This window comes from Etheostoma spectabile, chromosome 5, assembly GCF_008692095.1.
Source record: "Etheostoma spectabile isolate EspeVRDwgs_2016 chromosome 5, UIUC_Espe_1.0, whole genome shotgun sequence".
In the NCBI taxonomy this organism is placed as follows: Eukaryota; Metazoa; Chordata; class Actinopteri; order Perciformes; family Percidae; genus Etheostoma; species Etheostoma spectabile.
The window spans coordinates 38362115-38377629 of NC_045737.1; the positions used below are offsets into that span (position 1 = coordinate 38362115).

Sequence of the window (15515 nt, forward strand, 5' to 3'; positions counted from 1 at the left end):
TTTTACCGCCCTTGGCGACCCAATAAAAACGGGTCTGCGACCCATTTTGGTCCCGACCCTAAGTTTGGGAAACATTGATCTACAGTAAAACTATTGCTAGTTGCAGCCATGGACAGGTTCTCATGTGGTAGGGAAGCATGTGTGAATGACAGTGCAATTCTCAAGAGATGCCAGCAAATTAGTTGTGCAATGTGAATACAGGAAGTATTCTATTAATACGCACCACAATGCCCCTTTGCACGGTATATTTTTAAAAGGGTGGGGGGTTCAGAGGGTTCAGGGGATCTGAGGGTTAAGGGGAATCTGAGAGGTTTGGGGTGAACAAGCTTGCTGGGGTGCAAAGTCTCAGTCCAGGGCTCAGATGAGAGTCAGTTGGAAAGGCGTTTCCGTCAGGCGTCTCCTACAGATGAGAGGCCATGATAGAAGAGGAAGACTACGGTTTTGGGTGAATAGTCATGCACAAAGCAGAAGTCTCGCGCATTTGACGACTAAACCATCAGCGAGCTAACGCAACTCAGCGTGAGATCGGTACAGTTGTTCCACTGAGCTGCACAAGACACATCCTCTTTGACACACAGGCCACATCGGGTCTCCATCTTATTAACGTCTTTTGAAGATCCAAGTCAAAGACTAAGAGTTGTCTCGTGTATGATCCTCTCGTACCGGAGGCGTCTGGTGATCCCCCCCCCCCCCCCCAAACACAAGACAAAAACTGTAGCTTGACTAACACACATAAAATCTTAACTCAAACTGTTTCTAACCACAGAAAGGTTAAAAGGTCTACAAAAAAAAAACTCACACTGGTAGTGGAACTGAGTACATCTATGTTTTTCAAATTGAATTTAGATGTTATACTGTAAAAGGGTCTACTGTATTTCCTTGTTATCAAATTGGACTACACATTTACAAAACATCCTATGACATTTTGCACTACAATCGGCACATTTACTGCTGTACTGTTCATCAATGTCCATTGTCCTGAATTATAAATTAAATCTATAACTATAAGTTTTGATGTGCGAAGACTTATTCCTTAATCGCGTGGCAGTAGTTCAGTCTGTGGGACTTGGCTTGGGACCCGCAAGGCGACAAATGTAACCTTGACCAAGGCACCGAACCCCTTCCTGCTGAAGCACCAACTACTAGGCTGTGTTCACCTATAAAACTCAGATCTGAGAGATCCGACCACATGTGGACAGCTTTAAGTATGTGTTTTCAGCAACGGACAATGTGTCTCCAAATGCGGTCCTGGGACCATTTGTGTTTGGATCTCACTTTTCTGCCCTAAATGTAAATAAACACGTCAGACAGGCTAGTGTGTGGTAGTAAAAACAGTATTCATGGTAAAATTCATAAGAATGACTCCGTACAAACGTTAAAAAGCCTCTTTTTTGCAAGAATTGAAGAGAATAAAGACTGTCATTATACCCATGCAGTTCCTGTCCAATGAGACTGAAGGCCTGGTGCACTGATTGAACCTGTAAAATGGACTGAAGGCCTGTAAAATGAGACTGAATGAGACTGAAGGCCTGTAAATGAGACTGAAATGAGACTGAAGGCCGTAAGTAGCTGAAGCTTAAAATGAGACTGAAATGAGACTGAAGGCCTGTAAAATGAACTGAAATGAGCCTGAAGGCCGTAAAATGGAACTGAAGGCCTGTACAATGAGACTGAAGGCCTGTACAATGAGACTGAAGGCCTGTACACTGAGACTGAATGCCTGTACAATGAGACTGAAGTCCTGTACAATGACACTGACAGGCCTGTACATGAGACTGAAGGCCTGTACTGAACTGAGTCGTACAATGAGACTGAAGTCCTGTACACAAAAGCCTGTACATGAGACGAGCCTGTACAATGAGCTGACCAAGGTGTACAATGAGACTGAAGCTGTCCAATTGAACAACACCGATCGCATTTGCACGTAACACACATTCACTCATTCATTCCATGGATGTCTGCCAACTGTTGTTGAGGTTAAGGGCCCAGGGCTGAGCTGGACGGATGGAGAGATGCCTTGTTTCTACAGATCCCATCATTTAGTTCTACGCCCCCTGCTCACTTAGTTGTGGATGTTCGTTCAGCGAGGGGAGGAAGTGTGTGTTGAAGAGAGAATGACCTTTTGAAACAAACAAAGACAGGCTGCAAACTGGATTAAAGGTTTAGGGTACTCGGTGGAAAGGGTTTCAATCGTTTTCTGCAAGGAACAATCAAATGCGAGAAACGCTCTCCACAATGCACAGAGTTACAGAGTGACACAGTTTCTGGTGAATACACTCAGTGATACCCCTCCTCATGCCCCCGTGCATCTGTCTCTAGCGCGTCAGGAATGACTGTACCCGTCATTCTGTCTGAGAAAGGGAGATTTATCTCGTCTGGAGAACGCTTCATGGCTGTCAACCTCGCTTACAGTGGGGAACGCAGAGTCAGAACATTTATAGCTGTCTCCACACTGGAGACTTATTTTAGGAATATACACATATTTCAGAGGCACACTGAAGATTTACTTATAGGGAAAATCCCTTAAGAGATGACAATTATGAAAGAAAATCATGTCTATGTAATTTTCCCTTCCACTCTACCCACCCACATCTACCTGAAATGACATCTACACGCCCCTGCCTCAGCAGAGCAGAGACATCATCAAGGACAGCCCCCCCCCCCCCCCCCGCTCTGATCTGGTTGACCTTGTGCCCTCAGGAAGGCGCTACAGGTGCATCAGAGCACGGAACCAACAGACGCAAGAAACTTCTTCCCGAAGCCATAACCACCTCTGAACTCACCCCTGACTGCAGATACACTGAACTCCACACAACCAACCCCCCCCCCCCCCCCCCCCGAAATGTCTTCTTCCCTCCGATGTGCAATACTGTACACTGTTATATCACCCTCGTAGGCACTGTGAATCTTGTGCTTCATTTCATAAGTGCAATATTTATGTATTTATTACAGTACTTATCATTTCATACATCACTGGTGCAATATTTTTATTAATTTGTTAACTTATCTGCTTTTCAAACCAACTGCACGTAAAAATCTATTGTTATATATGTATACAGTGGCTCTCAGGACTCAGGACTGTGGCTCTGTACTTTTGACATTTTTTGATATTTTTATTGTTATCTTGTTTCTTCGTCAACGCTGTAAAGGGTCGCTCACTCTCGTGCACGTGACCGTGTACTGTGGTATAAGGACAACAAGGCTTTATTCTCTATTCACCACGCGTTTAAACCGCTCAGGCTCGCCAGTGTCCCCCAGCTCTGAGGAGACAGTCTTGGCAATGACAGAACCACTGATTAGCAAACAGGAGAGTTGCTACATAACACGGGAATGTCTTAGTTTGATCCCCACACATTTTGATTGTTTTGTTTTTTTTAAAAGGAAAAAATAAGACATTGTGTCCAGCGGTGCCTTTTCACAGGCACCTGATAATTGTTTAAGTTTTAATTCTAACATTTCTAACTCCACTCCAGTCTCTTTCTCTAGTCTTTACTAGGGGATCATGATTATTTCATTTCTTTTTAACTTCTCCAATCAATACTGGAGAACAACCCTAGCCCCTTTTTGTTTTTTTTTTAATTTTCCTGCTTCCTAACCTTTTGAAAGATAGTACAAATACAGGGTATTAGACATTGATAAATGGTTGGCATTTTCCCTATAAAGTAATGGTGCCTTTCCCACGACTGTTTTCCACTGTTCGATACTCTTCAAACACTGAGAAGAAAACAACAGAGCATCGGCCGGAGTCTTTCATCACCAAAGCAGTGACATGGACAAGAAGGTGTACATTCCCACATCTCCCTGGCAGGATTAACAGCAATTTATAACCAATTTCAGTTAATGATTATCTGCTGCTGATTGTCATGATTAACTAATTTTTAACTCTGTAAAGCGTCGCGAAAATAATGACAAATTTACAGACCATGTTTCCTAACGCAAAGGTTTACATCTTTCAGATTATTTGTTTAGCAAACAATCCAAAACTAAAGATACTATTAACGATTATCAATTGTCAAATTACATTATATACTTTATTGATCCCAAGTGGGGATTTTTCTGTCAATTAACTAATAACTCAGCAACTACCCATTCAAACTTTAAAATGGACTGTAGTACTTAAAATGTTGTTTTGTCCAGCACAGTGGAAACTTGTTTGTGTTGTGTATTACAGCAGGATGCTAAAAGCCTGTTAACAGATTTGCAGACATTTCAGAAACACAAATATTAAGTGCTTATGCATGATTTGTGTCCCTTCGGCTGGCGTCAGAGCCAGACCACCCTGGCTGGCAACAGACGCAACGGTGAGGTTTTTAACTCTAACTGGTGGCAGTGCCGTGTGGGCGCAGGGCCTTTCGACTGTACGCTGTTTCCAGTGTTGCAGCTCGCAGGTTTACCCCTTCAACAGGCGGGGACACCAGGCACGTCGGATGGTGTTGTATGAACTTGCGATGCTCATAAGTATTATATCAACTATATAAGGTATATATATCAGTTTCTTGTGGACCTCAAAACACTACCGGCCCCGAGACTTCTTGTGTGGAAGTTTCTCGTCACAGTAGGAGAATCTACGTGAAGATGAGACCTTGTTGAAACAAAATTAAAAAACAGGCCGCAAAATGATTAAAGGTTTAGTATTCGCGGTAAAAAGGCTTAAATGGTTTTTCTGATACAGGTGGACCACAGTTCTGTGTGAAAAATTACACTTCTTTTAATATCCAGCGTTCTCAAGGAGAAACCACAACCCTGTTTTGGAAACACATTTAATCTTAGACATAAACATTAGTGGTGACGGCCTAGGGCAGACAGTTGGACCTATTAACATATTTCTGATCCTGGCCCCTCGAGTGTCCTAATTTCTTGACCGGGGCTCTTTTTTCATCTTAGCTGAAAAAGGACACTCTTCCTCTTGTCTCTTGGATAAGCCTATGGTCCTTGACCTGGGACCTGGTATGGTCCTCTACCTGGACCTCTGCTCTGGGTCTGCGACCTGGACCTGGTTGGTCTCGACCTGGGGACCTTGTATGTTGTCTCGACCTTGGACCTGGTATGTCTCCGACCTGCCCCTGGACCTCTGCTATGGTCCTCGACCTGGACCTGGTAATGGTCTCTCGACCTGGATCTGCTATGGTCTCAACCTGGTACCTGGGTAACGATAAACCCCGTTCTAAGGCAACTGTTTCTTCTGTCCCGGGCTCTAAACTGTTTTTCCTTCTGTCCTGTCCCGTGGCTCCAACAGCTCCAACGTCCATCCTATCCTTCAAGGAAAGGGGGTGGAGTGGTAACAAAACCCAGATTTGTCTCCCCATCCGGGGGGACCAAACCCCATACGACAGATATAGAAGGTCACACTCTGAGAGGCCTGGGATCTTGTTAAGGATATTAATTTGAAAAATTCATTGGTAATGTCATTTTTTCTCTTCCCCAGTACATTCTCCTCTCTTACATTTCCTCCCCGCTTGCCATCCTACTACTCCCCGGTCCTACTGGCATGTTTGATTCCCTTTAATACCTCAATTTATAATAGATTATCTCAAGTAGATACTAGCTTTGTAATAATCTCTTGTGCCCCTGCATGGACTCAATTTTAAAACCTACTGAAGCTTTCTTTAAAGTCTAGATTATAAAGTTATACATCTACATTTTGTACGGTCAATTGTTTCTCTTTGTGTAGAAACCCTGTTTTATTGAACTGATTGTGCAATGGCGGGTCCTGGGCTGGGTGCTGGGTTCTGGGGCCGTCTTCCTGTCTGACGGCGTTGTTGCTGGAGTAACCGGAACACGGCTCGCAAGTATCGTAAAGGGCATCAGAATCAGTAAGTCCCAAACCGTTTGCTCTTTGGCTTTTCCTGATGACCTCTACTACTAACTACTGTCACTACTAGGCTGCACAATTCGGAGAAACGTCCTACAGCTATTTTTGCGCCTGGAAATTAATTGTATCATAAGGTTTACTACACCACCTCGATTATCAGGACAAGTAGAAAACAAGCGAAGATTGAACTTGAACGTACCAGTTGAAAGAGCAGAAGAAATACGGGGCTTTTCGACAGTAACAGTTTTCAAAAACCCCACCAGATTGATGAACAGGCACCATTTTAGTGGCCTCTAGCGAGCGCTTTGTTTTTTTACTATAAAAACAAACAAAACTTACAAAACTATAAAAACTTATTGTAAACCAATTCAATATTTTATTTGTTGTCCTCCGTAAAGTTTAAACACTACGTTGTGCTCAACACCTTGTAGCTGTTGTGTTAAAAGGAAAATGTTGACAACCTAACAGTGGCAAAGTGTGACTGTAGTTCACTTTAGAGGAGGTCCACCAACGGTGCAACGTACAACCGGCTGCTGGCTTAACCTCCAATTTCAATTTTATTTATAGTATCAATTCATAAACAGAGTTTATCTTGAGACACTAGGGTGATTACAGATAGAGCAGGTGTCTAGACCACAACTCTATATGTACAAGGACCCCAACCGTTCTAGTAGTTTCCCTCCAGAGCACGAGAGTGCAACAGCAACGGGTAAAACTTTCCTTTTAGGACTAAACCTGGGACACACCCGACCCGACCCTACCAAGACCCAAGCCCAGACCCAGGACCCAAGCCCAGACCCAGGCCTCTTGGTAGGAGGGCGTTGTCTGACGACCGTTTGGGATAGTCGCTACAAGCTAAAACGACTGTTGTGCATGTTCATTAATGGCAATGTCCTAGAATTAATAAAATGAAAATAAATAAATTACATTTTTGTTGCTTTTACTAGTAAACTGGTAAGCATCATGATGCACTCAAAGTTCCCTTTTCCCCTCATCTGTTTTTTTTGTCTTTTTAAAGAAAACCCCTTCGCAGGCTATTAAAAGGTGTGGCCGTATGGATCACACTTTGTTCCCCCCAGCTATTATACTATAATATATATATATATATATATATAGTATATATCTATTATTATATATATTGAGTACAAATTTTCTGTGCGTACCTCGCACCGGAGAGACATGGCAATTTTAATTTCGATTAGAATTAATCTTTCAAACCCTAATCCAACACCACACTAACCATGACCGTTGTATCTGTGACCACGTATACTGCACATCATCTTATTAGATCAATTTATATTAGATTAGAATTCACTTTATTGTCATTAATACACAGTCAAGGCATACGAAATGCAGTTCGGGTTTAAAACACCATAAGTGCAATAGCAGTAAGTGGAGCAGGATGGCTTTGTACTGATAATATCGAAATGAATCTATTATACAACAGAAATTTTACCGATATATTTGATAAAGAGTATGGGTTACTAGACTATGGTTCCTATGCTCTGCCCAACAAAGTACCCGTGACCTCGTGATGAAGATAGTCCTAACCGCTTCATACTAATGTTATTTATATGGCCTTTCCTACTAACACAACATTTGATTTTCCTTTGCAGTTAGGGACCTCAGGTGACAAACCTTCAGTCCTGGCTGTGAACATCCCACCGCACCAAGACATGGATGCTCACCAAGTCGTGGAGAGGCCCATGACCCAGCAGACGAAAGTGAAAACAGCGGTCTCAGTATGGTCCAAAGTGTAAATAAAAACGGGTCTGCGACCCATTTTGGGTCCCGACCCTAAGTTTGGGAAACATTGATCTACAGTAAAACTATTTGCTAGTTGCAGCCATGGACAGGTTCTCATGTGGTATGGAAGCATGTGTGAAATGACAGTGCAGATTCTCAAGAGATGCACAGCAAATTAGTTGTGCAATGTGAATACAGGAAGTAATTCTATTAATACTGCACCACAATGCCCTTTGCACGGTATATTTTTAAAAGGGTGGGGGTTCAGAGGGTTCAGGGGGATCTGAGGGTTAAGGGGAATCTGAAGAGGTTTGGGGTGAACAAGCTTGCTGGGGTGCAAAGTCTCAGTCTCAGGGCTCAGATGAGAGTCAGTGGAAAGGGGCGTTTACGTCAGGCGTCTCCTAGCAGATGAAGAGGCCAGATGAAAAGAGGAAGACTACGGTTTTGAGGTGAATAGTCATGCACAAAGCAGAAGTCTCCGTCATTTGACGACTAAACCATCAGCGAGCTAACGCAACTCAGCGTGAGATCGGTACAGTTGGTTCCCACTGAGCTGCACAAAGACACATCCTCTTTGACACACAGGCCACATCGGGTCTCCATCTTATTTAACGTCTTTTTGAAGATCCAAGTCAAAGACTAAAGTATTGTCTCGTACGTATGATCCTCTCGTACCGGGAGGCGTCTGGTGATCCCCCCCCCCCACCAAACACAAGACAAAAACTGTAGCTTGACTAACACAATCATAAAATCTTAACTCAAACTGTTTCTAACCACAGAAAGGTTAAAAGGTCTACAAAAAAAAAACTCACACTGGTGAGTGGAACTTGAGGTACATCTATGTTTTTCAATTGAATTTAGATGTTATTACTGTATAAAGGGTCTACTGTATTTCCTTTGTTATCAAATTGGACTACACATTTACAAAAACATCCTATATGACATTTGCACTACAATCTGGCACATTTACTGCTGTACTGTTCATCAATGTGCATTGTCCTGAATTAATAAATTAAATCTATAACTATAAAGTTTGGATGTGCTAAAAAGAGCTTATTCCTTAATGCGGGTGGCAGTAGTTCAGTCTGTGGGACTTGGCTTGGGACCCGCAAGGCGACAAATGTAACCTTGAGCAAGGCACCGAACCCCTTCCTGCTGAAGCACCAACTACTAGGCTGTGTTCACCTATTAAACTCAGATCTGAGAGATCCGACCACATGTGGACAGCTTTAAGTATGTGTGTTTACAGCTAACAGGACAATGTGTCTCCAAATGCGTCCTGGGTGACCATTTGTGTTTGGATCTCACTTTTCTGCCCTAAATGTAAATAAACACGTCTGTAGACAGGCTAGTGTGTGTAGTAAAAACAGTATTCATTGTGAAGAATTCATAAGAAATGACTCCAGTACAAACGTTAAAAAGCCTCTTTTTTGCAAGAATTGAAGAGAATAGAAAGACTGTCATTATACACAAGTGCAGTTCCTGTGCAATGAGACTGAAGGCCTGTGCAATGAGATTGAAGGCCTGTAAAATGAGACTGAAGGCCTGTAAAATGAGACTGAAATGAGACTGAAGGCCTGTAAAAATGAGATGAAGCCTGTACAATGAGACTGAAGGGCCTGTACCTGAGACTGAGGCCTGTACATGGATGCAGCCTGTACAATGAGACTGAAGGCCTGTACAATGAGACTGAAGGCCTGTACAATGAGACTGAAGGCCTGTACAATGAGACTGAAGGCCTGTACAATGAGACTGAAGGCCTGTACAATGAGACTGAAGGCCTGTACAATGAGACTGAAGTCCTGTCCAATTGGAACACCCGGATCGCATTTGCACAGTAACACACATTCACTCATTCACTTCCATCTGATGTGCTGCCAACTGTTGTTGAGGTTAAGGGCCCAGGGCTGGATGCTGGAACGGATGGAGAGAATGCCTTTAGTTTCTACAGATCCCATCATTTAGTTCTACGCCCCCTGCTCACTTTAGTTGTGGAAGTTTCTGTTCAGCGAGGGAGGAAGTGGTGTTGAAGAAGAGACCTTGTTGAAACAAAACAAAGACAGGCTGCAAACTGGATTAAAGGTTTAGGGTACTCGGTGGAAAGGGTTTCATCGTTTTCTGCAGAGAACAATCAAATGACGAGAACAGCTCTCACAATGACCAGAGTTACAGAGTGACCACAGTTCTGGTGAATACACTCAGTGATACCCCTCCTCATGCCCCCGTGCATCTGTCTCTAGCGCGTCAGGAATGACTGTAGCCGTCATTCTGTCTGAGAAATCGGAGATTTATCTCGTCTGGAGAACGCTTCATGGCTCCAACCTCGCTTACAGTGGGGGAACGCAGAGTCAGAACATTTATAGCTGTCTCCAACACTGGAGGACTTATTTTAGGAATATACACATATTTCAGAGGCAAACTGAAGGATTTACTTATAAGGGAAAAATCCCTTAAGAGATGAACAATTATTGAAAGAAAATCATTGTCTATGTAATTTTCCCATTCCACTCTACCCACCCACATCTATCCTGAATGACATCTACACCGCCCGCTGCCTCAGCAGAGCAGAGAACATCATCAAGGACAGCCCCCCCCCCCCCCCCCGGCTCTGATCTGGTTGACCTGTTGCCCTCAGGAAGGCGCTACAGGTGCATCAGAGCACGGACCAACAGACTCAAGAACAGCTTCTTCCCGAAGCATAACCACCCTGAACTCACCCCTGAACTCACATATACACTGACTCCAACAACCAACCCCCCCCCCCCCCCCCTCACCCCCCCCCCCGAATTGTCTTCTTCCCTCCGACTGTGCAATACTGTCATACTGTTATATAACACCTCGTAGGACACTGTAATCTGTGCAATTTCATTTCATACAGTGCAATATTTATTTATTTATTAACAGTACTTAATCATTTCATTTCATCACTGTGCAATATTATTTATTAATTTGTTAACACTTATCTGCTTTTACACAACGTGCATTAAAAGCTATTTTATATATGTATACAGTGGCTCTCCGGACTCAGGACTGTGGACTCTGTACTTTTGACATTTTTGATATTTTTGTATTGTTATCTTGTATTCTTGCGTCAACGCTGTAAAGGTGTAGCTTCACTCTCGTTGCACAGGTACCGTGTACTGGTGTATAATGACAACAAGGCATTTTATTCTCTATTCACACGCTTTAACCGCTCAGGCTCGCCAGTGTCCTCCAGCGCTGAGGAGACACGTCTGGCAATGACAGACCACTGATTAGCAAAAGGAGAAGTTGCGACATAACAGCGGGAATGTCTGTAGTTTTATCCCACACATTTGTGATTGTTTTTGTTTTTATAAAAAGGAAAAATAAGGACATTGTGTACCAGCGGCTGCCTTTTCCAGGCAACTGATAATTGAATTTAAGTTTTAATTCTAACATTTCTACTCACTCCAGTCTCTTTCTCTGTCTCTTAATCAGGGGATCATGAATTATTTCATCCTCTTTTTAACTTCTCCAAATCATACTGAGAGAACACCTTAGCCCTTTTTTTTTTTTTTTAATTCTTCCTCTTCCTACCTTTTGAAAGATGAGTACAAATAAGGGTATTAGAATTGATAAAGGGGTTTGGCTATTTTCCCTATAAAGTAAATGTGCCTTTCCCACGACTGTTCACTGTTCGACTTCCCTTCAAACACTGAGAAGAAAACACCAGAGCATCGGCCGGACGTCTTTCATCACCAAAGCAGGTACATGGACTAAGAAGGTGTACATTTCCAATCTCCAGGGCAGGATTAACAGCAATTTATAACCAATTTCAGTAATGATTAATCTGCTGCTGATTTTCATGATTAATAATTTTTACTCTGTAAAGCGTCAGAAAATAATGACAAATTACAAACCAATGTTTCCTAACGCAAAGGTTACATCTTTCAATTATTTGTTTAGCAAACAGTCCAAAACCTAAAGATACTATATAACGATTATCAATTGTCAAAATTATTAGATACTTTATTGATCCCCAAGGGGGATTTTTCTGTCAATTAACTAATAAACTCAGCAACTACCCATTCAAACTTTAAAATGGACATGAGTACTTAAAATGTTGTTTTGTCCAGCTACAGTGGAAACTTGTTTGTTGGTTATTCAGCAGGATTACTAGAAAGCCTGTTAACAGATTTGCAGACATTTCTAGAAACACAAATATTAATGCTTATGCATATTTGTGTCCCTTCTGCAGGGCGTCAGAGCCAGAACACCCTGCTGGCAACAGACGCAACGGTGAGTTATTTAACTACTGGTGCAGTGCTCGTTTGGAGCGCAGGCCTTGCGACTGCTTGGTTTCCAGTGTTGCAGCTCGCAGCGTTTACCTGTCAACAGCGGCCGCACACCAGGCCGTCGGATGGTGTTGCTATGAACTTGCGATGCATAATAATATATATCATATATATAATGTATATTATCAGTTCGGTGTGGCCTCAAAACACTACCGGCCCACCGAGACTCTTGTTGTGGAAGTTTCTCGTCACAGGGAGGGAGGAATCTAGTTGAAGATGAGACCTTGTTGAAACAAAATAAAAACAGGCCGCAAAATGAATTAAAGGTTTAGGTATTCGGGGAAAAAGGCTTAATTGTTTTCTGATACAGAGTGACCACAGTTCTGTGTGAAAAATACACTTCTTTATATCCAGCGTCTCCAGAGGAGAAACACAACCCTTGTTTGGAAAACAGTTTAATCTTAGACATAACAATTAGTGGACCTCAGGCAGACAGTTGGACCTATTACATATTTCTGAATCTGCCCCTCGAGTGTCCAAATTTCTTGACCGGTCGTTCTATCTTAGCTGAAAAAGGACATCTCGTCTCTTGGATAAGCTATGGTCTTGACCTGGGACCTGGTATGGTCTCGACCTGGGACCTGCTATGGTCTCGACCTGGGACCTGGTATGGTCTCGACCTGGGACCTGGTATGGTCTCGACCTGGGACCTGGTATGGTCTCGACCTGGGACCTGCTATGGTCTCGACCTGGGACCTGGTATGGTCTCGACCTGGGATCTGCTATGGTCTCAACCTGGGACCTGGTACGATAAACACCGTTCTAGGCAACTGTTTCTGTCCGGCTCCACGTCATCTATCCTTCAAGGAAAGGGTGTGGAGTTGTAACAAACCCAGTTGTCTCCCATCAAGGGGGGACACCCAGACGACAGATATAGAGGTCACATACTCTGAGAGGCATTGGAGATCTTGTTATGAATAATTAATTTGAAAATCATTGGTTAAATGTCATTTTCCCATTACATTCTCCCGATTGCCACTCCGCCTCTGGCATGTGGGATCCCTTGAAATACCTCAATTTATAGATAGATTATCTCAGCAGATACTAGCTTTGTAATAATCTCTGGGTTGCCCCCTGCAGTTGACTCAATTTACCGACTGAAGCTTTCTTTAAAGTCTAGATTATAAGTTTAGAATCTACATTTTGTACGGTCATTGTTTCTCTGTGTTAGAAACCCTGTGTTATTGAACCTGATGTGTGCAGATGGCTGGTCTGTGCTGGGTGCTTGTGGTTCTGGCCGTCTTCCTGTCTGACGGCGTGGTTGCTGAGGAACCGGACCGGCTCGCAAGTATCGTACAAGGCATCAAGAATCAGTAAGTCCACAAAACCTGTTGCTCTTTGGCTTTTCTGATGACTCTACTACTACTACTACTACTGTCACTACTAGGGCTGCACGATTAGGAGAAAAAGTCATACAGCTATTTGCGACTGAAATTAATTGTATCATAAGTTTACTCGATTATCAAGGAAAAAGTAGAAAACAAGCTAAGATGAACTTGAACGTACCAAGTTGAAAGAGCAGAAGAAATACGGGGCTCGACAGTAACAGTTTTCACCAGATTGAGTCAACAGGCAACCATTTAGTGGCCTCTAGCGCTTTGTTTTTTAATATAAAAACAAACAAAACTTACAAAACTAGAAAAACTTATTGTAAACAAATTCAATATTTTATTTGGTTGTCTCCGTAAAGTTTAAACACTACGTTTGTGCGCAACACATTTTAGCTGTTGTGTCAAAAGGTAAAATGTTGACAACTGAACAGTGTAAAAGTGTGACTGTAGTTCACTGTAGAGGAGTCCAACAGCGGGACGTACAACCGGCTGCTGCTTAACCTCCAATTTCAATTTTATTTATAGTATCAATTCATAACAAGAGTTATCTGGAGACACTTTACAGATAGAGCAGGTCTAGACCACACTCTATAATTTACAAGGACCCAACAGTTCTAGTAGTTTCCTCCAGAGCAAACGAGAGTGCAACAGCAGCGGGGAAAAACTTCCTTTTAGGAAGAAACCTGGGACAGACCCAGACCCAGACCCAGACCAAGACCCAAGCCCAGACCCAGACCCAAGCCCAGACCCAGGCTCTTGGTAGGCGGTGTCTGACGACCGGTTGGGATAGGAGCTAAAAGCTAAAACGTGTACTGTTGTGCATGTTCATTAATGTGCATTGTCCTGAATTAATAAAATGAAAATAAAATAAATTACATTTTTGTTGCTTTTACTGGTAAACTGGTAAGCATCATGATGCACTCAAAGTTCCCTTTTCTCATCTGTTTTTTGTCTTTTAAGAAAAACCTCCTTCAGCTATTAAAAGGTAGTGCATTATGGATCACACTTCCCCCAGCTATTATACTATAATATATATATATATATATATATATATATATATATATATATATACAAATTTTGCTGTTGCGTAATCGCACAGGAGAGACATGGCAATTTCGATTAGATTAATCGTGCAACCCTAATCACCACCACTACCAATGGATCAGTTGGTATCTGTGACCACGTATACTGCACATCAGTCTTATTAGATCAGATTAGATTAGATTAGATTCAACTTTATTGTCATTACACAGGTACAAGGCAACGAAATGCAGTTCGGGTTTAACCAGAAGTGCAATAGCAGTAAGTGGGAGCAGGATGGACTTGTACTGAATAATACATAGAATGAATACTATTATAAACAGAATTTTACAGTAGATTGTAAAGATTGTATGGGTTCTATATGGTCCAAATGCTCTGACCAGACAAAGTACCGTGACCTCAGTGAGGAAGAGAGGTCTACAGGCTTCATACTAAATGTTATTTATGGCCTTCAGATAACACATTTGATTTCCTTTGGCAGGTATGACCTCGGTGACACCTTCAGTCTGGCTGTGAACATCCCACAGGACCAAGACATGGATGATCTCCAGCAAGTCTTTGAGGATGACCCAGCAGACGAAGTGAAACAAGCGGTCTCAGAGGGTCAAGTGTACCAGGGCACCCGGGTGGTGGCAGCAGCACAACCAGAGGCCTTGTCCCTTGTTCTAGGAAACCTACAACCCCTATTTGAAAGCAGTAAAGGTAATTTTCTCCTCATCTACTCTGAAGAATCCCCATGTGGTCCAACGTGTGCAACAAATGAAAATGAGGACAGTACTTCTGGCAAGATTAACGACGTAATTCAGAACTGGGGAAGTTATGCGTTTGTGTTTTCTAAAGTAGTTGATGTCCCGGGCGCAGACACGTCTCAGCTGGCTGAATCCTTTAAACAACTTGAGGTTTCTAAACTTGGGCTTGACAACATATTCCGTTGCTATGAACCTGATGACTATTTTCAGTGCACCAGCTGCTTATCAGATGGAGATGTTACGCCCGCATGTGTTGCTAATGATGCCCAGTCTAATCAAGAGCAGGGGGTAGGCGGGGAAGAGGGTACAGTCCCTTCAACGGGCACAGACACAGGCGAAGAAATGGGTGAAGGCACAGGCGAAGAGATGGGTGAAGGCACAGGCAAAGAAATGGGTGAAGGCACAAGCAAAGATATGGGTGAAGGCACAGGCAAAGAAATGGGTGAAGGCACAGGCGAAGATATGGGTGAAGGCACAGGCAAAGAAATGGGTGAAGGCACAGGCAAAGAAATGGGTGAAG

General features: G+C 42.8%; 1 protein-coding gene and 1 long non-coding RNA gene across 2 annotated transcripts in view; both read left to right on the plus strand.

Moving 5' to 3' along the window:
* Positions 1-11192: 11192 nt before the first annotated feature.
* The window catches only part of LOC116688926 (rRNA/tRNA 2'-O-methyltransferase fibrillarin-like protein 1), a 35293-nt gene continuing 30970 nt past the window's right edge, over positions 11193-15515 (plus strand). The window contains exons 1-2 of the mRNA XM_032515121.1: positions 11193-11283; positions 11784-11818. The gene's annotated coding sequence lies outside the window, so the exon portion shown is untranslated. The remainder of the gene's footprint in view (positions 11284-11783; positions 11819-15515) is intronic.
* LOC116688927 (uncharacterized) overlaps positions 15277-15515 on the plus strand; it is a 7462-nt gene continuing 7223 nt past the window's right edge. Inside the window, exon 1 of the long non-coding RNA XR_004331886.1 lies at positions 15277-15365. This is a non-coding gene — a long non-coding RNA (uncharacterized LOC116688927). The remainder of the gene's footprint in view (positions 15366-15515) is intronic.